Here is a 25,594-nt window from a genome sequence, read left to right as displayed (position 1 = left end):
TTGTATCTAAGGGCAACTAGGATAACGGTTAAAAGCTCTGGCCCAGGAGTCAGACCACCTAAGTTTGAACTCTGACCAGCTCAGTGACCTTGAAGAGGTCACTTAACTCTCAAACCCTCAGTTTTATTATCTGCAAAGTGGGAACACTACTACACACCTGGTATGTAGCATGGTGATTAAATGAAATAATACATGAAATGTACTTAGCATGTATTTCGATATTATTAAAATTAATATGAAACACAGTGGCATTGATTATTTTTTTTTTGGTAATTTCCTGACATATCTCCAAATATTTATTTCCTCTTTCAAAAGTAGGTATCATAGATCTTTCTGGATGAAAACTTTTGTTGTTTTTAACTAGAATTTTTATTTTACCAAATATGAATAAAGTGATCCCTCTCTTATGAATATTTATACACATATATTTTTAAAGAATCTACTCCAAAAAGTTGGTAATACACGACAGCAGCACTTTTTGCAATGAACACCAGATTATTACAAAAATGTTTCCTTCTATAAAACAGTTTCAAAGAGATCTTGCCTGCTAATTGTGTTTCTTACATAGAGCAAAGCCTTGTCCCCCAGAAGGTGAAAATATTCCAAATGGATGTCTCCTCCATTAGGCAAAATAACCCCAGATCCTGCCACACTTCTCAGAGGCACAACCTTGCTGTGGTCACACAGTGTCTAAAGATGAGCTTCAGATCTAAATATAGGGCCACGGCGTGGGGGGAGGGGGCTGAGAGATAATAAGAAGGGAGGGTAGGTGGTGTCTCATGTGCTATAAATAACCAAAGAGCATGAGTACATTCAGAGCTTCCCGTGTGTGGGATTCAAGCAAACTTCATGCTTTGTTTCACGAAACAAAAGAAACAAGGGCCACGTCCAGGTTTCTCTGAGCCTCTGGCAGGAATATAGTCTTCTGCATATTTTTTTCTTTTGAAGAACAGAGAGCTCAAAATAAATCCTTACGATGACTTTAAGACCTTCCCATCTCCAGTTGAATACATACTACACTTGGGGAATGACCTTCTCACAGGAACTGGCACTAGTTTTATGCGAAATAGCTCCCTAAACATCAAACTTTTATTTGGCAAAGTCTTACCAAGCAGAGTACATATTTCAGTTGCAAGTATTTGTTTTTGTAGCACCTTCAAGATGGTTGCTTTTTACAACATTTTGGCAGAAACAAACATCTGTTTTGGGGACGACACCTGATAATTTTAACCATTCCTCTAACAGGAAAGTGCTGACTAGAGGAAAGGTTTACAAAGATTCTTTGTGAAGTGAGGATGGCCCAGGCGTCTATAAAAACGTCTGCTCAGCAAAAGCACACCCAACCCAAATGGTTGAAAATCTCTGGGCTGCCCCCCTCAAAATTTTCCTAGGTTGTATACTACAGGAGAAAATCCCTTACGGAACCCACTAGAGAATTATGTGCATAATCCTTGTCTATTCATAGATAATATTTGGTGACTAATCTACATTCCTGTCAAACTGAGAGGGGGTCTACATGCATGTGGATTTGTGGAGTCCCAGGAGAAGCGTGGGTCCATAAACCTGTGAATGAATTACATTAATACGTATATGTAGCCTTTTCATCTGTGACGTAAATGGCATTTTTTACTTGCCTATTTCTGAGTATTCTTTATTAAATAATAAACTCAAGAATAATTTCATACAGATCACCAGCGTCTGTAACTATTATTCCTTATTATTGCAATGGCGTCCTCACAGGCAAACGTGAGGTTCCAATTTCAGAATCCTGGAGGACTTTGCCAGTGTGGAACCTTTTTATGGCAGGTCCAGATCCCAAGTCCAGTTTCACAAAACCAAATCTGTAAAAGATCACTTGGAGAGAGTCTGTGGATAGCTCTGAACTTCAAAATGCATTTGTAAGTATCAGAGTGGTGGGATAGAGAAGACATTCTTTTGAGCAGCTTTCTAAATCACCTTCCACTGTTTTCCCAACCCCACAGGAAAGGATCCCTGGTAAAGAGATTCTTTGGCTGCCAGATGTGCCTCCCCCAGAGAACCTCCCCACACCGGAAGAGGCTGGCCAATAAAACTCGGAGGAATACGCTGGAAACTTCACCCTCAGAGCCAGGCTGGAGAAAGAATAGGCACTGCAAGTTTCTCCAAACATTCCAAAGGCAAAGTTGCTCCCCTGATGTCTCAATTCTAGTCAATGGCTTTGTATCTCCCTATGATGGAAAAATTCTCATCACCGCTGTATTTTTCATGGAACTGATCTGTTTATCACTTTCAGTTAAGAAGTTGCTTTCCCATAAAGTTAAATGGGATAAAACTCACCTCTTCTATATTGTGGAAGGCAATGGTGGTCAAGTCTTACTCAGAAGCCATTTGTCTGATGTCATTTATGGTATCAACGACCATCATCTTATCACTCATGGGGGAGGGAGGCACTCAGGACAGCTAGTGGCAATGTCCCAAGAGGATAAACACATTAAAACTCTTGCCTTAGACTTGATCTAGAAGAGTCAGGTTGAATAGGAGGGGCTGCCACATAGAGATAGTCAAGAAATTGGGAACAAAGGGGTAGACAAGATCCATACAAATGTATACCAGTCCTTGGGAACTAGAATATAGATCTCCTAGACACAACTGAATAAGTTAAGACCATGACAGCTTCTAAGGCCACCCTGTGGGCAAAGGTAGATTGATCATGAAGCTAAAGAAATCTAAGCGTCAGGTCCCGCCTCACTATGGAGGTCCCTCCTAAGGCCCTGTGTACACATGGTTGTATATTTGGTGACATTTCCCAGAGCAAGATATTTTAACTACAATTGATCCCTGACTTTCCCTCCATACTTCTCCTTGGTTGAGTGGCCTAGGAGTGGCCACAGGCATTCTTGGAATTTAGCTAATGGACCGTTGAGTTGGCAATACATTTAGTGGGTTTAGTAGCTTATATTTATGTGGCTGACAATCGCCTCCACACATAGTTAAATTACCGCTAGTCACACCCATGGAGAAGAAACTTGTGGGAGCGTGTTACCACTTCATCAACCACAGGCACCATGTCTGAGAACACAAGGCCAAAGGTCACACTGAGATGTAAACATGTCCTTTTGGGGCCTGGCATTGAACATATGTGGTCATGGAAGAGGAACAGGTTTGAAATGTATAAAGCAAAATGCTAGTCTAGAAAATTCTTCTAAATCTCACAGCTCATATATGAAAGAAGCTTGATAGAATTTTTCCAAAAATTTGACAACAATCCTACAAATTTACATAACATTGCCAATAATGAGTAGCACAACTGAAAGAAGCTTTTTTTAAGCCATCAATAACAAAGAACAAATTTCAATCAACATGCTAGAGGAAAGACTAAATTATCTTTCTATTCTCTCTATAGAAAATGATATTATAAAATCTTTGTTGTCACATGAAGAGGCAATCAAAGAGCATGTAGCCAAAAAGGGAGGAAAAAATGTTTTATAGGAGTGTCAGAGAGTTAATTAAAATTGTGTTATTTTTCTGAATTTTTTTAATGTCGTGATATTTGTAGGCTTCGTTAAATTTCAAATTTGTTGTGATTTCCTTTCTCATTCTGGATAAATATTCACTTTTGTAGCTAATTTTGCATTTTTTATTTTATATCCTTTCTCTAACATGGCTGTGCCAAGGAGAGAGAGCATGCAGCCATGCTTGGGCCAAAAACGTAAAGAAAAGCCATCAACCCATGGAGAAGCAGAAAGCCAATGGCATCACTGGTTCTCCAAGGAGAATAATCATTGCTGCTGCCTGGTCCAGCTTCCTCCTCCTGCTTGGAAATACCTTTCCAGCATTAACGGTTGGGAACATCTGAGTGCGTGTACTTTCCTAAGAGATGTGATGTCATTATAATCCCACTTCCTCTTTGAAGGGAAAATCTAATTTCAGGGGGAAAAGGCATGTGAAGGAATGTTGGAGGTTTCATCTAAGCTTTCCAACTAGGCCCCACAGAGGAGCCCAGGTCAAGAGTTTGATGATGGTACTCATTTCTTGTCTATCTTTTTTTGCCATATGAGCTTAAGACCAGGACAGTCAGCCAAGGCGCTCAATGTACAGATATAGCAGAGGCCACCAGTCCCTGCCCACATCCCTTCTCCCTTACCAATTTAGTATAGACTGGCTCAGCTGCCCTCACCTGCATTTTTTTGCCAGAAGGCATTCTCTGGCCACCATGATGGTTTGTACCTGCTTGCTTGCATGGCAGTGGCGATGTGCCAGGGAATCAGTTTCCTACCGCAGCCCTAACCAATGAGTGACAGGAGAGTCGGTGTACAAACATTCCATCTCCTTCACCTCTTGGTGGGATCACTCAGAGGCCTCCGAGAGGGACTGAGCTCCAGTTACACACAGAAGTAACTTCCTTGATAATGAAACCTTTCATTGGCTGCCTTCCCTTCTCTGTGTTACTTCCTCACTTTTTACTGAGAACACTTCCCAAATAAACTACTTGCCTTTGAATCCGTGTCTTGGGGTCTGTTTCTGTGGGTATTCAAACTAAGGCTCTGGGGCATTTAAGCCTCAACGGAGAAAACTCATTTGGAAGAATGTAAAGACACACCCAGAGTTGCATAATTACTATTACGTTACTTCTTATACTTAACTCCAGAAGCTCTACATGTCCATCAGCATCTTTGCTTTCTAGTCACCTTGACTAAGAGACTTAAAGGGGAAAAATGCCTTTCCATCAGGATTTAGGTATTCCATGAAAACTGTAGAGAATTCTTGGACTATCTGTGACATTTGTGTCTCACCCTGACTTCTGTCCACAATCTCTCACACTTGTCCTTTGCTTGCCTCATTCTAACTTTCATCACTCAGGGTGTGACTTTGCTGTGGACAGAGGCTCTAGGCAACAAGCCGGCTGCCTCCTGCCTGCTTTATGGGGCTCCTTTCTTAGTTTTCTTGTTTGTCTAGCACTTGCCTCTGGCCTTGTTCTTAGTTTCCACCCTTTTGATTGAGAACGCCATCCCTCAGATCCACTGGGTTCTGATTCGATGGCTTGACGATTCAGTTCATACTTGGCTCCTCTGCTTGGGTAAGCCTTTGGGTTTGCTGACCTCACATGTATATCTTCCCCTGGCTAAGATTCTGTTCCCTACAAATGCTACTCTTGGTATCTTCCCAGCTGACCTGTGCCTTTCAGAGAGCAGGACCAGACACTTCTAGGTAGCCTTTCCCTTTTCCCCAGGAATTTACCGCATTTTCAAGGAGAACATCTATGATGTATACTTATTCAGACAAAACAGAATGAGAAAATAAACATGCATAAAAAACAAGAAAAAGCCTCACATGCATTTTTGGAGTGCCTCAAGTTTTCTATTCCACTAGAGGGAAGGCTAAGAGTTAACTGTAGCCCCTCAGTCACATCCCTTTCATTGGAATGGCAATTGCCACCCTTCTGCCATAAGACCTGAAAGGCAGACGTGCAGATGGAGCCTTTCTTGCTTGCCCAAGGGCCCATTGTTTGTATTTAATTACTCATCTGAAAATTGAGGGGGTGGGTAATTCCTGTCAATAAGATGGAATTAAACATCAAATGTGAGTATCTTCTCATTCAAAACAAGATTTCTAGATTTACCTAATGTATCATCCTTTCTCCAGTTAAAATCATTAAGCCCTAGGTGAAAATATGATTTCTAACATACCATCAATCAAAACTTCAACCCAAATCTTTGATAACACGTATACACAGGCATGCCTTTAAATACAGCACCACATTTCCTTCCTACAATTTGCCATGCTGATGTGTACTCATTATTTGCTATGCTCAACAACTCAGTGACGGCTCACATTTTCCTTCATTTTCAGAGAAAAAGTGTCTTCCTGCATCTTTCTGCTTCCAGGCAGTACATCTGGATTTTCATGGGCTTCCACCTATGCCTCAACAGTAAGTGTTTGCAAGACATTTTCCACTGGAAAGGGTTGGTGAGAGGAAAATTCTTCTATATCAGTAATTGCTGGCATATTTGAAGTTTCCAGAAAATTTACTTTCTGAGAAGTTTCGTTTGGCTTTAGCCTAGCTGAATGGTGTGTGTAGGGGGGTGAGGTTCAGGGAGAGGGAGGATAGCCTGAGCTTTTTACAATGACTGTTAGTTGAAACGTGGATGATTAACAAGCTACATAAATAATTCACAGAAATGTTAAGAAAATCTCTGTCATATCCAGCAATTCTCTTAAAATTATCTGAACTCACAAAGAAATGTCATCAGAGATTTTTCCAACATGGGGATACGCTTGGGTAAAACCATCCAGATGTTGTCAGTGGCGTCAGCAAAGGATATAACCTGAAGGACAGGATGAAGGGCAAAGATGATGTTTCTAGAGCAGCGGATGTTAATCAATAAGCACTCCCACCCCAGAACATAGATGTTTTGTGATCTGAATCAATGAGTCCTACTGTTAAAGTTGTATAAGAACATTCCTTATCCAAATTGCAAAGATAAAATTTTTTTAAAGGTTAAAAGTGTACATATTTTAAAACAATCAATGCAAACAACTTATTAGTCCCATCCATATAGTTCTTTTAACATTTGGCACATAGTATCACTTTTGTATCATAAAGTTGAGAAAAAATAGTTAATTTCATGTATCGCTATTTCATGTGGTCCTAGCAAGAGCACCACGTGTCCTGCCATCTGACCAAAGATTAGAAGCCTTGCTCTGACTTCACAGAGTGTTGACTGTCTTTAGCCAAACTCTCCAGAATCTGAAAGGTTTTGTTGTTGTTACTCCTGCCGCTATCATCCATCATTGCCACACACATTAATTCAACAAATCTTCACTGGGAGCCTACTCTGGGCCAACCACTGGGCATACACAGGTGAATAAGACAAAGTTCCTGCCCTCACAAGGTTTACACATCTAATGGGAGAGACAGTCAATAAGTACATAAATGCACGCCTAATAGGCAACTACAGAACGGAACAGAACAGAATGGAACATTCCTCTGAAGAACATTAAAAAGAGAAAGGAGGTAGAGTGTATAACCCATGGCTATGTTATAGTAGGGGAGGCCTCTCTGAGTAGGTGCCATGTCTGGTCCCAAAGAAAACTGCAGACTCCGAAAGAGCAGGAACAGCTGGAAAGCAACTTCCAGGTGTATTTTATTTGCGCCACTTAACGCACCCCATATGTGTCTCTTAGGTGTCAATCACTTTTCCCAAGTTCCACTTCCTTCCAGCATTGAAATATGCATAGGCTGAGATTTTCATTCCTAACTTTCCCCAGATAGGGTGTTATATGCTGCTTACAAAGCCAAAGGATAACAGAAGGCTGACACGTGGATTCTGGATTCCCATGTAGTCTGGATTTTTCAGACCAAATGAATCAGTTGGACCTGCATGACCTCAATTAAGTTGGGAATGGGGGCTGCGCTCTGGCCACACATCCTAAACCACAAACTGTGCTTAAGTTTCCAAGCTGTCAGTCTTTGTGACTCCCCTTTAGTGATATTTAACTACTGCTTGTGACATGAGACTCTGAGAGCTTTTTGAAAGTCTTATTCACTAATGGAAAAGCCTCTTACATATTTTATAAAACTAAACAAACATCAAAGTTAACACTCAAATGCAACTTGTTTTTTTCTAAACTTGATAGAGCCTTGTCAGCATATAAATCCTTCCAGCAGGTTCTATTGAAACAAATAGTGCAAGACGCTAGAATTATGAGGGGGAAAGATAAGATTTTAAGCTTCGTGAGACTCAATTGCACATTTTCTTTGACCCAGCACCCAGTAGAGTGCCCAACACAAAGTAGGTGGGCAAGAAATGTTTCATTGTACTGAAGGGAGAAAAAAATTGCAAGATATTTAACCACACAAAACAATCAGCTTTTCTTGATTTTTCTGAGACGTTATTCACTATCTCTGAAGTCAAACTGTAACTGAAAATTAACAACTTTTATATACACAGAATTCCAAGTGCGCTCTAAAGCAAACTTCTTATAATGCTTTATAGACTCCCAAAATTTCCAAAGGGCATGCAAGCTTACTGTGCATCATTATTATCAAGGATAATGATGACCGTGATGATAACAATAGTGACCACTGATTAAGCGCTAACCATGTGCCAAGGAATGTGCTAGATGCTTCCCTATACTGTTCTCTCTTCACTTCATCCACAGGTCACTGCACGGTGGCACCTCCTCAATCAAAGAGGCTTCCCCTAATCTCATACCTCAAATAGCACCACCATTTTGTTCCTCTCCTTCCTTACCTTGCTTTATCACTCACCTGCTGATACTTTATGTATTTATTAGTTCAACTGTTTATTAGATCGAGCCCAACCCACTAGAATGTAAGTTCCACAAGAGCAGGCACTTTCTATCATTCGTGCTTGGTTCTTCGGCAATTAATAAAAACTCAATAAACACTCAACGAATGAATGAATGTGTGGAATGAGTTCATTCACCCTTTAAAACAACTCTGCAAAGGAGTACATTTAGCTCCAAGAAATATTTCTCTAAGTCCCAAGTTCTTCTTGGTACCCCGGCTGACACTTGTTGAATAAACAAACAAGGTGAGGGAAAGTTCTCCCTCCCTCACCCTCTCCCTTCTTCTCCTACCTTTCCTTGATTGAACCAAAGTCCCCAGGTCTCTCGTCACTGGCACATTCTCAGAGGAAGGCAACAAGCAAAGTCCACACACATTAATAATTTCCCATGTTATTTTCATGTAACTTATTTGCAACCCAAGAAGGAAGGGTTATATCACTTGGAGTCTGGGAGCAGAGAGAGTCGGATTTATGAGCTATCCCTGAGTCACCTGAGCATCACTGCAGTGTGGACACGGCCTAAGGCACGGAACGGAATCAGAGAAGTTGATTTCTGTGAACTCACCGGGAGACGATGACGGCACATCCAAGGTTAAGGTGACGGATTTTCCTGTACTGCAGTCTTGCCCATTTATATCCAAGACCCTCCACCTCTGAGGTACCTTGTTGAATGACTCACTCCTGGCTACGTTTGTGCCTCAAAAAATATTGGGTAGAGATTGCGCTCACTCTGGCTCCTGTTCCACAATGATCTCACTCCGGCTCCTGGTCCATAATGATGAGGTTCTGCCTGAATTATAACCTCCAGCAGATTTTCAGTGACTTCCTTCAGAAAAATGGACTTTTATCTTCCTTATATTTTATATTTTATATCCAGGTAAATATCACTTTTTCTCCAATATATTTTTATTTCTTGAGTATGATGGATGAAAACAGGAGCCAATGTTTTAATTGCTCTAATAAAATGAATCATCTCTTTCAAGCACATTTTACTCCTTGCAAAGATTTTTTTCTTAAATCTTTAAGTGTGTTTCTGAGAGTTCTTAAATGTAAGCATATCTCTGAGCTTGCTAACTACATTTCCCATAGTAGGCTCTTTAAATTCTCTCTCTAAAGTGTATTACATAATGACTGGTAATGGGCTATGGGGTCACTCACTTCGAAGTCACCAGTTCCAATTTAGCCCAGACTTTAGGCACTGAGAAAAAAGTCATAACTAACAATTGTTTGGCTTACTTTTTCGGACATGGGTTAATGGCTCCTCTCCAGTACCTATTCCTAGGTACCCATCACACAAGTACCACCATCATCTCAAAGGCATTAAACAAGATCCTCTCAGTGATGGGGTAACTGGAAGAGATATATCTGTACACACAAACACACACGTATGCACACATATGCACATTGTGAATGGACATACGCATATAAAGACGTGTACATACATACACACATAAACACAGACACGTATACACATCCTGGTACAACAATTTTGACTGAATTCATGCATAACAGACAACAAGAAATATATTTTAGCCATTTATTGGACAACACTCAGTTCAATCCAAAGTGTTCAACAACTTAAGACAATGCCTACCACCCTCTGTGGTGCTGCTCTTGCTATGCAGGATTTCTGCAAACAGATGAAGAGCACCTTCATAAGCTAGCCTTGCTGTTCACTGTGATGAAATAGAAGATGGCATTAGTCTTCAGGGATGTCAATTTGGAAGCTTTTAGGAACACTAGGCTGCACTTAAAGATCAAAGACAACTGATATGACTCCTCAGAAATAATACGTTTCCTCAGAACCCAAGAGACTGAATGCCATTCTTGACTTCCTGCTCCTCCTTCATCTCTTGCATCCAATCTATCAGCATGGCCTGTCTATCTATCCGCTTCATATACCCTCAATTCATCACTTACTTCCATCATCACCATTACCACCTTAGGGAAGGCAACTGCCATCTCTCCCCTTGATACTACACCCTTCTCTCGTCCCTGTCTGCAATTTTACTCCAAGCATTCTCCATGATACTTTCAGAGCATTTCTCCAAAATGTCATTCCCCTATTTAAAACCCTTCAGTGGCTCTCCATTGCTTCTGGATGAGGTTCGTATTCCTTAGCATAGCCAATAAGACCTTTATGATTTCACCCCTGTGCCATCCTTTTCTGTAGTCGCATCACAGAAACCATATGCCCCAGCCATGTCATTCCTATACTTGTTCCAATTGCCAGGTATGGGTTGCTGCCTCCCCCCACATTTCCTAGGTCTTGTTAAGTTATCCTTCTTGACTCAGCGTAACTGTCATGGCTTCCAAGGAGTGTATCCTCATCCTTCCAAGTTCTGCATTGGGTGCTGTTCTTATAGCCCCATCATGCAACTCACCGCCCTACAATGGAATATTATCCTCTTCGGGAGGAGCTGTGTCTTGTTCATTGTTGAATCCCTAGTCACTAACATGATATCTAGAGTTTAGTTTAGTTTAATAAATACATAAAAGAGACCAGAATTTTAAGAATGGCTTATAGCATTTTCTCTCTTCCATGACGATATTTGTCCTATTCTTTTTGTTGTGTGATAAACCAACCTGATCACATTGATCAAATTCTGCTCTTTTTTTTCTTGCTATGGGCCTCTCTGCACATAAAGCAGAAACCACCAGAAATGGAGAGGGAATTGGGATCTCCACTCAAACCTAGGGTTCCAAAGATGGGGTACTAAGGAAAATCAAACCAGAGCCTTTTGGCGAGGGCTCTTATTTACTTTTTCTTTTTTTAAAGGATGGTTTATCCTGTGCTTGAAGAGTTTTTGGCATGATCTTACCTGAAGATCACAGAATCAACTGGGTCAGTGGTTGTTATAAACAAATCTGAAGGCTTTAAGATGAAGGGGAAGAGTCTGGAATGATTCCTTCCATGACTATATCTCTGCTTCTTTGGACTTTGCAGAGAAGGAAAAGAAGGAAATGAGAAGGAACAGGTAGATAAGGAGATGGGATGTATTCTTAAAAGGAGAGTATAAGAAATATATATGCAGAGGATTGGAAGTAGAAGTGATAGTTACTAAAGGAGATCAAGGAAAGGAAGGGGGAAGCATGGAGACAGTAAGGACAGGGGAGGAGGAAAAGTAGATGAGAGGGAGATAGTAAGATCCAAGGGAAAAAGAAGAATAAAAATCAAAGAAGATGAAGAGATAAATCAGAGGAGAAGAAGTGACAAAGAACAGGCAAGAAGAAGAAAAGAGGTTAAAATGTAATATGGTAATTCGCACATAGTAGGGGCCTTATTTTGACCTTTGAATAAATAAATAAACAAATGAATGAGAGATGAGGAAAAAGTCAAGGAATGTCCAAAAAGGTTAAAATATTTGGACTTCGATCCAGTCTACCTTGTTATCTATTCATTATACCCCAAAAGTGCTGGGCCCTCCCCCAACTCAGTCAAGGGAGGACAAAACCCTATTTTATATTAATATTAAAGAAGATAATGTGATTAGGTCCGAATACTGATATCATTCATTCATTCCTTTATTCAGCTAACAATTACTAAGTATTCTCAGCGGACAGACACTGTATTAGGTGTTAAGGATCTGACCGTAAGACACATCACCAATGACCGCAAGGAGACTGCAAAAGGAAGCATTAAATCTCTTTTTCAAATTGCAAAGAATCTTCTACTCAGTATTGCACAACCTACATAATCTGTGGAAAAAAAATATCAGCATCAAAAGTAACAGTATGGCTTGGCCAAAAGCCACAGGAAACGGGGGCGTTTTTCTCAATAGAATTAGATGACATGTGCCCATTTAGAATGGAACTGCAAATCATAAAAATGCCAAAAACGTGGTGAAGAAAAACATTAAAGGAGCTAACAGTAGAATATTAAAGACAGACATAATTAAAGAGAGAAAGGCATAATAAATACAGGGTACTTGAAATTCTCTTTGTCACCAGGGTATACTGCAGTTTGACTCCAATCCCATTAAAGTCATTCTAAATTGATTCCCTTGGTATAATGAGCCCCTCTTGATAACGCCAAAACTCTTGGCCTCTCAAGAGCTCCTTAAAGGTGGCCCTGCAGAGCCTGCCACCAGCAGGATATTTGCGCAAGGAACCCGCAGCCACTTCATTTGGCAGCCGTGTGGGCACAAACATAGACCCACGTCCATCTTCACTTCCTGGATCCTCAGCAAAGGAGTGAGCAGCTTCCCTTCACGAGGGAACAGTGGGGAGACATTTTAGACGCATATCTCCCCAACACGGTCCTACTGAATCCCCAACTTTTGAGGTTTTCTGGTCATAAATGTCTCAGATTTTAAGCGTTGTGATATTACATTACAGATTTCCTATAACAAATGTGCTTTACTATTTTATATTTGGGCTACAAATTGTAGCTTCCCATTGAATTTGAATAAAAGGGAGAATTGATACAATTTCCCTACTGAGGTCATCTTCCCTCATATACTTTGGACCATTCTAAGTAGAAAGGAGCTTAGCACAAGGACAGAGGGATTCCAAACACATTTTATAATCAACACTACCCTCCTGCACTGTAGAAAATGCTAGCAAATTTGACGGACATACAATGTAAGTCAGTGGGATATCCAAGAAACCCAAATTATTACATTACCATTTTCCTGGACCCCATTAACCTTGAGAGAACCGTAAAGGTCATCAGTTTGCATGGCTAAATAGCTTTCAGCAATTTCTCTTAAAAGGTAGCACCAATAGCTCTTTCACCCATGCTCAATTTTTTTTTTCCTTTTTCAATTGTTAAAGGTATTTGCATGAAAACAGGATCTTTGTTTCCTGAGGACTGATCCCCTTGGTACACTGCGGCTGCTTCACCCGCCACCTTGGTGACATCATAGTTCCTGTTAAGGAGCTAATTTTAATATCACAAAGGTTCGTGATTTCAAGTGGAAGCAGCTAACCTCTTGTGAAACAAAGATGCTGTTTGCAAGCAATTGTTTCTTACAATAAAATGCAAGACAAGCTAAATACCTAAAATGTAAAATAGATGATTGATCTGAAGAATAGATACTAATGTTGTCTATAAGTCTACTTCTTAAAGCTGCAGGAAAAAGGATGAAGGAAAAAACAAAAGAAACTAAAAATGAACTTACAAATGTTAATAATATGCTCTTTCTACACCTTTGCCAGTGTTGTTTGCTTACCAACACGGGACAATTATATTCTTATTATTTTACTATACTATCCTCATTTCACTGAGCACTATCAGTCTAAAAATAGGTTTTGAAAATGGCATATTTTACCCAGCCATTACTTCACTTTTGCAAATATAAAGCCATGTATAATATTTTCTATCGTTCCATCATCCCTATATAATTTAGCATTTTGCTCACATTTTATTTATATTATCACAATTAAGAATCAGTTTTCAGTGATTTTTGTCTCAGCAGTGTGCATATATGAGTATACCCCAATCACTCTATTTATAAGAGATAAGTAGAAATATTCCTCCATCCAGCATGAAATGAACTTCTAGATCTCATAAACCCCACGTTATTGGAAAAGTAAGAAAAATATAAATGGATTTAGCATGCATTTCAACAAATTTATATAATTTATGACAAAATGATAAATGACCATCAAGAGAACCTGGGTGATATCCAGCCTTGGAATCAGATTGCAGAAAAGATAACCCAACATGGACACTCATATTTGCATGGTTCATGCAACCCAGGAACCCTGGGCTGGAGCCAGTGTGCCACGTCCTCCTCTCCTACACACTACTGAAATAATCACCCGTGGCATGGAGTTGTGATTATTTACGTCTCTCTGCTGGGGTTGAGTACAACAATTTGTCAGAAAAGAGAAGGCTGTGGACTGGACTCTTGTGCGAACTACTCAGTTTTGCCCTCTCTGGACCACACAGCCTCAATTAATTCTGCGTAAGAATGCCCAGCTCTTGGATAAAAAGAAGATTAGAGGAAGGCGAGAGCTAGAACTGGGTTCACACCTCATCATCGTTAACATAAAGCCAGCTTGAATGGACTTGCCATATGGACACCATAGTTCAGATATATAAAGGTATTATGGGTACCATTTTTGAAGACGCTTAAATCCAAAGAGCCGCTATTGAGCACTTACATGTTAAGAACCGTGCTCCATCCTTTATAGACATTATCTTATACTTACAATAACCTTGCAAGGTATTCTCATCTCTGTAATGAAGATGATGTGACTCTGGAGGCCTAGGGGGCTAACTTGCCCAACCTCACACAGCAAAGTGTGGGCACACTGGGATTCAAGACCAGCCCACATCCCCTTTTCTTCCTATTATAAGAGAGAAAATTCTTATCTACTTAAACTATTGAAAAATATATGGTATTTTACCAAAACCCTAAAGCCTTGCTTAAAAATCTTTCGATTTGTTTATTCATTCAGCAAACACTGGTTGAGTAATTCCTCTATGATGATTCATAATTTGTAAGACAGGAAATTTGGTTCAAAAACAAAAAGTGAGTGAGAGTCTGGAATCCAGCCTCCTTAACTTGTGTGGTCCTACTGAGGCTAATTACAGTGCTTATTCTGTAACATGAAGAGATTAGACAAGATCATTTCCACGTTAGCTTCTTCTTTTTGTTTTTTTTGAGGAAGATTAGCCCTGAGCTAACATCTGCCACCAATCCTCCTCTTTTCGCTGAGGAAGACTGGCCCTGAGCTCACATCTGTGCCCATCTTCCTCTACTTCATACGTGGGATGCCTACCACAGCATGGCTTTTGCCAAGCAGCACGGTGTCCGCACCCGGGATCCGAACCGGCGAACCCCAGGCCGCCTGAAGCGGAACGTGAAAATTAAACACTGTGCCACGGGGCTGGCCCTCCATGTTAGCTTCTTAAAGGGGTAATATTTCTTCACACCTCTGTTCTAATACCCAAATAATATCTGCAGTCATTTTGTAGCAGGTAAGTCAATATCAAGCTATTGTAATTAACAAATAACATCCCATTGAAACGTGGATTAAACAATTACTTCATTACATGAGCATAATCTATTCTATACATCTTTGCTTGTACTCAAGTTTTTTCACATGTAAAATGTGCTAAGTGGATCATTGTAGTCATCTGAATGCTGTTTAATGCTTGCTTTATGAGACATAAGTGAATAGTTATTATATTAGTTTGCTGGAGTTGCTGTAACAAAGTACAACAGACTGGGTACCTTAAACAAAACAAACTTATTGCCTCAGAGTTCTGGAGGCCAGAAGTCCAAAATCAAGATGTCACCACGGTTGGTTCCTTTGGAGGGCTGTGGGGGAGAATCTGTTCCATTCTTGTCTCGTAGCTTCTGGTGGTTTCCTGGCAATCTTTGGAGTTCCTTGACCTATGGCAGTGTAAGCCAATCTTCACATGGCATTTTCCCTGTGTCTCTCTCTGTGTTCAAATTTCTCCCTTGTATAAGGATATCAGTCACACCAGATTAAGGTCCACCCTAATGACCTCATCTCCTTTTAACTCGATCGTCTGCAAAGACTTTATTATTTACTTATTAATGTCACATTCTTAGGTATTGGGCATTAGAACTTCCACATCTTTTGAAGGGACACAGTTCAACCCGTAACAGTTATCTTTTATAAAATTTTGATTTCTTTAGATGCTTCATAAATTTTAAAAGCTCAGTTGTCTCCTGCTGTACTAACTCCAAGCAAAGGACCATGTAGGGACATCTCACAGGGAACCCACAGAGGAGAAAGCAAGACACAGCTTCAGGGTTAGGGAAGGGGGAAGCTCAGCAAAGCATTCAACCCACATGGTGAGGGCCTGTCCAATCGGTTCCCGTTGCATGGAGATCTATGCTGACAATACTCCAGCCTGAGGTCATCCACACTTTGTGCATGTCAAAGACAGATAGAGTTTGCCATTCACTCCAAGAGAACTCTGCTCACACGCATCAAAGTGAACCATGCTGTGTCATATGGGATGGCAGCCTCAATGAGACATATCTTGATTTAATAGAGAAATAAAAGCAATATAAGGTCATAAACTAAGACCATCATAAAGTGCATGCAGGCACCCTATATTTTAATACTCCCAAGCTGCTTTTTAACTCTGAGTGAAATAATTTGTCTGATGTCTACAGAAATGGCTCAATTAATTTTCTCTCTTAAATAATATCAACCTGTCCCCTACAATATGCATTAATAGAAGTGTTTTTCTTTTCTTCTGTTCTTTTTTTATGTTACAACTCTAAAGATACGGGTGCTGATTTCTGAATAACAGGAAATCTCCCACAGAAATAAAGCACATTCACATTTGATTACTGCCTTTAGAAACTCTTTGCAAAGACCAAGCACCAGTGTCTGAAAATGAGCCAAGTGGATGATACCAAACTGCCTTGGGCAGTAAAAGCAGCATCAGCACCTCCCTAAGCCTTCGTTAATAATTTTTTTATTTGATAAAAAAAGTTCAAGCACCTGCTATGTCTCCAGTTCATTGTTCTAGGCTAAGGGCAGCAATATGAAAGAGGATAGTCAGTGTAGACCTTATTGAAAAGGTAACGTTTGAGGAAAGACATGAATAATGGAAGAAGTTTATCACAAGACTATATAAAAGAGTATTCAATAGAGGAAACAGCCAGCGCCAGACTCTATGGCAGGAGCAAGCCTGGTAGGTGTGAGGAATAGCGAGGAGGCCATGGTGTTAGGAGGATAGACATGAGTGGAGGGTGAGAGACCAGCTGAGGGAGGAGAGGGGGGCCACCTCAGGATAGGTCTTCTTGGACATTATAAATACTCTGACTTTTACTGAGGGAAATGCGAGCCATAACAGCACTTTGAACAAGGTGACTAACCAGAACTATGTTTTAAAATCTCTTTTACCTCAGAAAAGTCATCTGCTCATCAAAAGGTAATGGCTAAGCATGGATAGCTTAAACCCTTCAGCGTACGTAAAGGGCCCTTCATGACGAAACTCTATTAGACACAAGCCAAGCTCCAATCTCCAACTGTTAATGAGTTTAGAACCAATAAAGAGAATGTTATACATGTTGTACAACGTTCATTTTAAGTTAGATTCTTCCTTAAGGTTAAATGAAAAGTCCTCGATTCTATTTCCTACTCTTTCAAATTAAGGAGTTAGTACAGATATAAAATGATCCACAGGGGCTTGCCCCATGGCCTAGTGGTTAAGTTTGGCATGCTCCACCTCTGCAGCCCAGGTTCAGTTCCCAGGCAAGGACCTACGCCTCTCATCAGCAGCCATGCTGTGACGGCGACCCACACACAAAATAGAGGAAGATTGGCACAGATGGCAGCTCAGGGCAAATCCTCCTCAGAAATAAAAAGAATTATCTATAAAATTACGTATATATGGTATTTGTATCTGTGGTAGCCAGCCTCCATGATGGCCTGTGATGACTCTCGTCTCCCAATATTCACACTTTTGTATGAGTAGTGAATCAATAGTGGATTAGGGCTCGCCAGCGTGACCACTTCAAAATGGCTAAAGTGATGGTACATGACTTTCAAGGCCAGGTCATAAAAGACATTGCAGCTTCTGCCTTATTTTCAAGAATCATTTACTCCAGGGAGGCCAGCCACCATGCCATGAGATGAGGCTCACAGGGAGAGGAAACCACTTGCCAGCTGTTTGACTGGCCACCTTGGAAGTGGATCCTCCAGCCCCATTCAAACCTTCCTCTGTCTGTAGCTCTGGCCAACGTCCAACTGGAGCTTCCTGGTGACAGACAACCTCAGGAGTAACCTTGAGCCAGAATTTCCCAACAAAGCTGCACCCAAATTTCCAAGCCACAGAAACCATGAGAGAGCATAAGTCCTTATTATTGTTTGAAGACAGTAAGTTTTGGAGTTACTCATTACTCAGTAATAGATAACTGTTATACTTTCTAACATCCAAACATTCTAGTGGTCATCACTTAGCTACTGTTTACAACATTTATTTTATTGAACTTGCTTTTGAATTTCTGAACTCAACCTAAACATCAGGAATAAGAGCACAACCAGATAAAACTACATTGGGAATTGCAAAAATATACACCAAAAACTTTCATTTGACTGAAATACCAAAACTAAAAAAGGACTCATTTGAAGTGATATAGAATGTTTGAAAATGCATGGACTTTGGAGTCAGAAAAAAAATGGGTATGAATAATGGCTCTGTCACTTACTAGCTTGAGCAAACTACTTAAAGTGATCAAGCATCAGTTTCTCCATCTGCAAAACAGGGAACACAATGCTTAGCTACCCTGTTGAGAAGATTAAGAAAGGTATTGTGTACAAATAATTTTATTCAACAAACATCAGTTTCTCGTTTATTAAAATGAATCTGGGCCCTGTTTGTTTTGAAAAGGGAAACACTCCAAAAATAACAAATTAATGTGTGTGTTTAAGTTTTATTTGCTTGTCTCTAACTAAAACTCAGAGTATTAATAATCAGTAATTCACTGTTATCAATCAAATAATGTCATGCAAATTTTGGAAAGGGGAAATATCTAAATAAATACTTTACAGAATCAGATCCACTACTGCATTCGATCAGATTTGAGGCTTATTTTTAATCTGCTGATTTTCATCATAAAAGTAACTTCGATGACCAGATGACATATGAGTAGTTATATGGTTGGACCAAAAAAATAAAAAAATTGGAAGTCACCATTAATTCCAAGAGTACAATTAACTGAATGGCAATCTCTAATTTGGAAATATGACAACTCACAATGAATACTCACAATTATTTTATTAATCATAAGCACATGAATGGATAAAGTATTGTCTATAGAGTCAAAAGGAACAAGAAATTGGGGCTGGCCCTGTGGCCAAGTGGCTAAGTTCACGCTCCGCGGCAGGCGGCCCAGTGTTTCGTTGGTTCGAATCCTGGGCGTGGACATGGCACTGCTCATCAAACCACGCTGAGGTAGCGTCCCACATGCCACAACTAGAAGGACCCACAATGAAGAATATACAACTATGTATTCAGGGGCTTTGGGGAGAAAAAGGAAAAATTAAAATCTTTAAAAACAAAAAAAAGGAACAAGAAATTAATACTAGAATCTTGACCCTGATCCATGATATTTACCAAGGTCCTGTGTAATTAAACATGGTCCGTGTGCCAGACACTCTAATAAGCACTGGAGGCACGGAAACTCCAGTAGAACCTCCCAAAGAGCTTCAAACCTAGCACTCGCTCTTTAGTGATTTCTGCAAAGTAGAACTGACACACAATGAGGTACGTTTTACCCACTTTATTTATCCTGCCTGTTTACACAAGTTTCAGAGAGGATTTAAAAATAAAGCAGAATGGATTACCGACCAAATTTACAATGAGGCAAATGGTACCCAATCCAAGATTTCCCCAAATATAGCAAACCATGGGCCTGTAATCTAAAGTTCTGAAAGAAAACAGATTGTGCTGGTTAAGAAAGTAATCTGTGTGACTATGTCAACCAATTGATTTATTCCAAAAACATTTGTTTATTCTCATGAATGATGCTGTCCGACAGTTAGATATAATGCCTGTGAAGTGAGGATAATATTTTGGTATCTAGCTGCCATGGCAAATAGTACGTCACTTTGAAATTACTGAACTAAAAAGAGTAAAAGGGACTCTGGACATTTTACTACCAAGGAAATTTGACATCTTTTAGAGTTTTCTCCCATGACTCATACTGTTTTGTGTTTGGCAATTAAACTGTATTTAGTTAATAATAATGGTTCTACTTTTATTAATAAAAAGCTATGTTATTGCCAGTCAGAATTTATATAAGATAACTCAATGATGTAAAACAAAAAAAAAAAAAGAGGAGGGTATATAACTCCAACCAAAAGCAAAATCAAAAAGAAAATTTAGTTAGCTTGTGCCCATTTGATGTCTTATTTTCATTAGACTTTTTTAAATCTTGAAAATGAGTTATTTCCCCACTACTTCATGCAAGGATCCTAAATTGAGAACTATGCAGACCCAACCGCCTTCTTTCGAAGAAGATCAAGACCAGAAAGGTTCTATGATAAGTCCAAGGACACACAGTTTAACAGTGGCATGTGCAAGAGTGAAAATTAGGGTTTAAAGCCAAGCCTGGTATGTTTGCCCCATTATGCTAAAATCACTCTGGGTTCACACACGACAACAACCAGCTCAATCAGTCAAATCAATAGAAGTTTCTATCACAATCGTTGTTTGGCATTCACAGATAAGCCCTCCAAAGTAACAGGAAAGTTTTAGGACTTGAGGAAAGTTAAAGAGATGGGACAACATACAAAAGGACTTGTTCGGTCCTGTTTTCCTTCTCAAAGTGTCAATGTCAACCAAAGAGAAAGTTCTGCTGTTTATTACATTTCACTCAAAAGATAACCTGACATCTACACTCTCCTGAGTTCTCATTTCATGTCTTGTATGGTAACGTTAGAGTTGATTCTGAAATGGCTCTTCTGACTATTAGAAAAAAAAAATTTTCATAAAAGGTCCAAAACCACAACTTTTTTATATCAAAAGTCTCTCTTCTTTTTTTCTACGCATTTCTAAGTCAAGTAGCCTACATAAGTTTACAGGAAAAACACTCTCACCTACTTTTAAATTGTCAACTTCAGAGCCAGTTAAATTCATTACCATGTAAATCATGGGCTTTTTATTGATACATATTTTATCCCCAAGTATGCTATACCTTGTTTTCAATACAGCAACAAATAATAATTAGGAAGAGAATTGGTTCAATCTTAAAACCAAGAGATTATTGTTTAACTCAGGCTGAGTCCAGGTTGAATTGGAATGGCTTTGAAACCACAGAACTAAGTCCTTTGGGCTTATTAACAGACTTTTAAAAAATTTTTGTTATACTATGATACAGTGTAGAAAAATAAACACATGCTCAATATTCGACATAATTTATCCTGCTAACAATAAATTTAATAATCATTTTAAAGTATGTTAAAAAATATAACTAAATATTACAACAATTAATTTGATACTGTAAAGACTCACAATTTTTATTTAATATTATTGGTGATATACTTATCTGAGTGATTAATATATATAACTTAAATTTATCCTATTAATAATATCATTGATAATTTAGCTTATTCACTTTAAGACTATAATAAATATATAACTTCAATAAGACTCACAGGACGTGTGGAGCCAATATTGCACTCTAGCTACCTTGAAACTTGCTTAATAACAATGATTGATTTTAACTATTTAGTAAACTGAACTCTTGTGAAGGTAATTTTTTAAGCTGCTGTGCTATTTTATTTATCGCCATCAGTAATAAAGCCTCGCTTCCCCACAAGTACTTGATAAATCTTATCACCAGTTTAGGGTTTCTAATAACCATTGTAATTCTTGTGATTTAATGCTTTAAGTAATCCATCAAGATTTTTCTTTAGATCTTTAAAAGGACTGTAATGAGCTCAGAGACGCCAGAGATCAAATTCACAGGAAACTCACAAAAAGAGCAAAAGGGATATTTCATCATCCCTTATACATACACATACAGTACTCTAAATGTAGCAAAATGTTCCACCATCCCAAAAAGTTAAGACTTGAATGTGACTTCGCAATTCCTCTGGAAATTATGGAGGGAAAGTTGAGAGAGAGAGCCATCACCATATGGTTTCAGTCTAGAATTTTTCAGATATTTTCCCATGCTACCATGTAACTGCTAACTCAGTAACTTCAGTCTCTCCTTCCAAAGGGGGAAGTGGGAACAAGAAAGAAACTCTAAGCCAATGGCATTTTCAGAACAAACTGCGAACATTGTTATTGTGCTACTGGATAATTCAGGGACATTATCCTTATCTTCAGCTCAGTGCCTGAAAATATCAGCACTTGTAAGGATTATCGTCAAAAATCATTTATGACTTCCTTTTGGAGGATTAGGGAGTGACAAACTTCAGTCTTGTAAATATCTTTATCAAGGAAGTCTCCATAAGACGGTTCCCCTTCTTGTCCTATTCTTAGGCAATTTTCTTTGATGAAACCAAGTTTTCTAAACCTATCAAAGAAGTCTTTACTTGGACTTCCTTCCTTCTTCTCTTCCTCCCTCCCTCCTTCCTTTCTTATTTCCTTTGTTCCTTCAGCCGTTCATTCAACATAGATGTACTAGCATTCACTATGTGCCAAACATGGTTCTAGGTGCTGTGGAGTCAGGGGTCAATAAGAAAAAAAGTCCCAACCCAATCATGGGATGGAGGTGCGAGCAGATGCAGATGAAGAGAAGGGTCTGAAGTGATCCATAGGGTGTTCAAGATAGGAGCCATGATATAAACAAGAAGAACCATCTACCAAGGAGAGTCAAAAACCCTCAGCTCTTCTGCCCCATGGGTCTAGTCCCACATCACGGTCTCACCTTTAATCCACTGTGCTCAAATGTATCCTAAAAAACTAGGCACTTAAGACAAAAGAGCTACAACACCAAAACCACAAACCCAGCGCAGCAGACATTAAAATCTTCAGCAGGATAAATCATTCATATTTTTTAAGTCCTTTGAGCCTGACAGCCAGTGTGATATGAGCAAGGTAAATCTTACTATCTCCCTTTTGCAGATGAGTACCGTGAAACTTAAAAAGTTGCAAAGGAATTGTTCAAGGTTACAAAGCTGAATAGCAGAATCAAGATCTTGAACATAGACTTCTGATTCCAAATGCAAAGCTTTTTCCACACACTATGTTATTTCTCCACAGTCAGAATATGTGCTCAGGGAAGCACAGAGCAGCTGCCTTGCCTCCAGCGACTGCTCTAGAATATCTACGCAATGGGATATTGGATGGCAACTGGTTGGGAAAGATTTCCTTGAAGTTGCATGGGAAACACACTGTATTTCCTTAGATTGTTTGTACTCTCTAGGCTGGTGCTGCTGGTGCTGTCAGAACTCCTGGAGCGGGGATTAAGGAAGACAAGAAGTGATAAAGAATTAAACTCTGAAGGCAGCACAGACGTCAATGACAAGTGGCCATGTGAAACAGCATCCCAACTTCTACCTCCAGAAATTTTACAGATCTTATTTTATTAATCAGGAATAGTGGCCCTTGATTTACCACTTAAGTCCATACCTCCAAGGTTTTACTCTGTGACTGTGTTGAAACAAATCCCACTTCCTTCTCTGGTAAAGACACTTACTGAAACAGAACAGTGTTCCCCAACTGCGGGCTAAATGAGCACCTTCCCGCCAGACACCAGGAATATTTTGCAGGACTCAGAAATTCAAGAAACACCTTTCTAAAACTTTGACCAGATACATTAGTGGCCAGGTTTCTCTATTACCTGACGCGAACATATTTGGGAGGATTATCTTGCAGATGTCCAAACTTATCTTTGCAAGCAGTTAAAATATCCTCATTCTTTATGGTAAGAGAAATATTTTATGTCTCGATGTGTCACATTCATCTCCATCTCTGTAATTTTACTCCGCTTCCTTGTTCTTTAAATGCTTCCTGCTCAAGTCAACCTGAAATTCTACATGTCTGAAAACTAGGTATTACCCCCTCCTCCCTCTCTCAGAGTACCTAGCACAACACAGAGGTCACAGGGGGATACTATGTATTGGCTGACTTATTCCTTTAAGGTATGACCTCCACGATTGCTCTTTAAAATTTATTCCATAGGATGGCAGATAATGTACACTTATGCCAAAACTAGCCTAGAGTAGGTGCAAGTCCTTTGGTGATCAAGCCACTGGCCTTGGGATCTTTCAAAACTGTCAAGCCCAAAATATCCAAAGACACAGCCCCAAGCAACTCAAATAAGTCCACGATTTTATTTGACTTGAAAAATAAACCAACAAAAATGGCAGGCTACAATACAAAGGTCAATTTCCCATTGCTTTATGATGCTCTGCGAGCACGTCAGTTCATTGTCTACTGTTAACGGTGTCTGGCACGAAGAGCTTAGATCTGAAAGTTGTTTAAGAAATGCTCAGAGTGCCAGACGTCTACATCCAAGTTTCTCATGAGCACAACCCATTGAGTATAGTTTTCAAATTTTAAATCGCTCTAACTTACACTCGGAGCATAAACATCAGACCAACCGTGGGGATTTTTTTATGTACGGGGTACCAAACGAGGAGATTTCACTGCAGGGGGAAACATCAGCAAATCAGAAAAGCAGAGATGATCCCAGCCAGCCCAAAATGAGACGGGCAGATGTAGTCATTAACTCAGTTTCTGATAAATAAACATACCCTTTTGTATTATTTTGATATTTGCCTGTTCTTGCACGCTGTGACTCTTTGGCGAAGAAGAGCCAATATGTGTATCTGAAAATGACTGTTAATCACATTTTTTAAAAACATATTTTAGCAAAGGATGAAAACACTCACGAATGCAGCTGGAAAGAGAAAAAAGAGAGAGAAAAGCAGTCAACCCTGCAGCTAAAACAACTCTGTGTGGGAACAGCGTCATGTGGACACATCTTTGAAACCCAACTGATTTGTAAAATCATCAGAAATGAGGCGGCTGGTTCTGATTACCAGTGTGATTTGAGGGTGTAGTTATCCTTCGATAGAAAATCTGTTCAAATGAATTCTCCCACATACATGCCACCCGTCAGGCAACGTGCTAGAGTGATCTTCATAAAGAACCGAGCATTGTCAAAGGTTATCTTTTCATTCAAAGATACGGAATGAAAGGTGGAGATAGACCATCATATTGAATTTTGCCCTGTGAACAGAAGTCATGAAGAATGACTGTCTGGAGAGGCTAAGAGAGTTGGAATAACATAGCCAAAGACCAGGGAAACAATGACCTTGAATACAAAATATGGCTAAATAAGATTAAGCTAGGTGTGCAGTAGAGACTGAGAAGCCGAGGCAGAAAAGAAAGAAGATGGGGAAATTTGATTCTCTTTTCTACGATACCAGCCCCTTACCTCCTTACCCATCCCTAAAGACAGATTAGATCTGAAAATGCCTTTGATCTCTGGCAGACAGGTTTCAGCACCAAGAGGCTAAAATATTCATGGGCAACGTTCTGCAAATTCCAACAAGCCACATTAAATAATTAGATACACTGATGATTCCAAGGTTACCCACCAGATGCCACCAACTCCATATGATCTGCTTACTATGCAAATATCTACATACGTGCAAAGTCTTATTATTATAAATAACTCATTTCCCAGCTGTATATATACTCTACAGAGAAAATGACACATTGCCTGACTAGCACTGAAAGAAGCCAAGTAAAAGTGATATAAAATGCTGGCCTCCAAACCTGTTTCTCCTGATTTTAGCTTATATTTGCAACATAAAAGGAAGCCCCAACTGAAATGAGAGTTCTCTGGCATTCGGTAAACAAGTGTACCTGTGGCCGTTACAGTGCCAGGAAGCAA

The 25,594-nt window shown here is 39.6% G+C and overlaps 1 protein-coding gene across 14 annotated transcripts in view; it reads right to left on the bottom strand.

Annotated features, from left to right (window-relative positions):
• Positions 1-25,594, bottom strand: part of ESRRG (estrogen related receptor gamma) — a 599,908-nt gene that overhangs the window by 456,898 nt on the left and 117,416 nt on the right. The gene's annotated exons all lie outside the window — the stretch shown is intronic.

This window comes from Equus quagga, chromosome 12 (assembly GCF_021613505.1).
Source record: "Equus quagga isolate Etosha38 chromosome 12, UCLA_HA_Equagga_1.0, whole genome shotgun sequence".
Lineage (NCBI taxonomy): Eukaryota > Metazoa > Chordata > Mammalia > Perissodactyla > Equidae > Equus > Equus quagga.
This window is presented reverse-complemented; position numbering and strand designations above follow the sequence as displayed.